We start from the raw sequence: 2,624 nt of genomic DNA on the forward strand, positions 1-2,624 counted from the left end.
TTACATGATTAAAATAAAAGAAAAAGGAAGTAAGCATGAAAATGATCAGTAGCTCTCTCTTTGCTTTCTGATCCCCTTTTTTTGCTCATTGGATGAGCGAGGAATCTTTGACTAGCAATTCGAAAATTTCCAGCTGCAAAGAAAAACGCTTGCAGCAAGCAGGAAGGGAAAAAAAACGTATGCTTTTGGCTCATTGTCTGCATGAAGACCTAAAAGCAACTAAATAGTTAAAGAACTAAAAGCGCAATCATTATGGGTTTATTGAAGGCTTGAGCCAATTGGGTTTGTTTAATTTTATAATCTTTGGAAAATGTTTTGATTCCATTAGGGATTTCTGATGTGAGTCTTATTGCAAATCTTGTCATATTCATGTTTTCTATATAGAATTCAAGATGCTCTCTTAACTTTTGAGCTTGAGATTCCTTCAGTTGTTGAAGAACTCTGTTTTCTTTTGGATTGTTCAGATCAAATTCCTACCTTAATCAGTTAACTAATGAATAAGAATACATGAGGATGCAAAAAGAAAATACTTGATTTATTTCTTGGGATTGGACGAAAAAAGTTGATGATTTTGGATAAAACAGAACACGGGTCATGTGTTATTAAGTGTAACGGCTCAAGAGTCCACCGATAGTAGATATTGTCCTCGGTGGGCTTTCCTTTCAGGATTTCCCTCAAGTTTTCTAAAACGGGTCTATTAGGAAGAAGTTTTCACATCCTTATAAGGAATGCTTCATTCTCCTCTTCAACCAACGTGGGATCTTATAATCCACCCTCCTTAGGGGCCCAAGATCCTCGCTAGCACACCGCTCGTAAGAATGCATTCAAGTCCCCTCTCGTTTACATCTTTTTTGTTTGTTCTTTACATTTTTGTTAACTGTGTGGGTGAAAAGTTTTATTTCGTTTATAATATAAAGTTGTATTTAAAAAATAAAAAGAATCCTGGTCTTTTGTTCTTATTACTATATTTTATATTATAAACGACGCCTAACATTTTTCTCTATACTGTATATGAATGTCAACAAGAATAAAATAAGCTAAATCAGTAGATTTTGCATATGCATGACATGGACAACACTATTTTTAATGAGAAAATGTTGCAAAGCTATGGTGTTAATTTAACTTCAGATTAATACAAACGAGGATTTTATTCTAAATTTGGTCAAGTCAAACCTTTCTCTCTCTGGCTGCCCAAAAACAAAAGCACATGATCCCATGTGTAGTTGTAAAACTAACCTAAGCCTTAAACTGATCTAAAATATTACCAACCCAACTAATTTCATTAATCCCATTGGTATAATCAGGCAAAAATGGGTCAAAGTCTAAGCACACGAGATTCTCGAATAGAAAAGAATTCAACTAAAAGGCCATCACATTCATCCCCATCAGAGTTAAAAAAATCGAAGCTAAAGAAACTGTAAGAATGCAATGAAATGATGGCTTTAATACAGAGCAGACCAATGTACTAAAACAGAGCAATTAAATTCCCAAACAGTTCCCCTTCTCAAGGGGGCTCAAAACTCAAAACATGTGCAATTAGCTAGGTTTCTGGGTTCATCAACTTGGGTTAAATGCATTTAGTCCACAAACAAAATTTATCCGAACATTTCAACCATAGCCAAAAGGAGTTGTTTGGTACTACTAACCTCACGAGTCACCAGACAACTTCTCCAACAAGCACAAGATATGGTTGTCCCTTGATTTGTCCCACAGGCATTTCGTCGAACACCTTGGGGACACTTTCTGTTTGACCCCATCAAATGATTGATTCTGATCATTGTTCAGTGACCCAAATCGTGGATTCTCATTTAAAACAGTACTCGGTCCCTGCTTTGATTTGGCATACAAGCTTTCACTTTCCCCCAAAAAGACATGTTTCTTCTTGCTCAAATCTCAAATCCCGAACCAGTGCCTTTCTTCAATGAACAGAGAAATGAAGGCGCTGAAAGTGAAATTGCAACATCCATTAACCAAATGCCCACATTGTTCATTTAATTCAGATTCATGAATCTCAATAGCATTCTTTTCCTTTTGTTTTCTTGATTTGAAGCTCAAACAAACCTGGAAGATTAATTGTGCTCATACGGCTCGGGCCAAAGACATGGAAAAAATTAGAAGAAATGGAAAACTTAACTAGGGAGTGAGTACCATGGAAGATCATGGGTTGAGAGAGGCCTTTTCCGAAGTCCAGACCAAAGCCATGAGAGCTTTTCAAAGTGGACAATAGAGTCGTCATTCCTAACTCGTCAAGGTGGAGATAAACTTGTGAAGAAGCGAGCCGATCAATTAACCCCAACAATTCAATTTAATTAATCTCGAACACTAAACTAAAAAATTATAGGTTAACCAACTAATTAAACTCAAAAATAATTCAGCTAATTAAACAAAAAAAATTAAAATAAAGTACAAAATCATAGATAAATAGAATTATATATATATATAAAAGAATCCGTTGGAACAAAGATTTGGAATAGTGAAATCCAAGTTAGGAGAATAAAAAAATAATAATAAGAAAAAAAGGGAGACAACAAAATCGTGAAAGATGATTTTGAGTGCAGACCAAAATTATGTCTCAATAAATTTTAAATTACAAAATAAATGTTAATGAACAGATTTGTTTTAGT

The 2,624-nt window shown here is 34.7% G+C and overlaps 1 long non-coding RNA gene across 1 annotated transcript; it reads right to left on the bottom strand.

Moving 5' to 3' along the window:
- Positions 1-1,424: 1,424 nt before the first annotated feature.
- On the bottom strand, positions 1,425-2,145 carry LOC111809867. The gene is made up of 2 exons (XR_002817326.1): positions 2,062-2,145; positions 1,425-1,942 (listed from the first exon to the last, which is right to left on the bottom strand). It is a non-coding gene; the product is annotated as an uncharacterized LOC111809867 (long non-coding RNA).
- Between the last annotated feature and the right edge of the window lie 479 nt (positions 2,146-2,624).

Source organism: Cucurbita pepo, chromosome LG01, assembly GCF_002806865.2.
Source record: "Cucurbita pepo subsp. pepo cultivar mu-cu-16 chromosome LG01, ASM280686v2, whole genome shotgun sequence".
Lineage (NCBI taxonomy): Eukaryota > Viridiplantae > Streptophyta > Magnoliopsida > Cucurbitales > Cucurbitaceae > Cucurbita > Cucurbita pepo.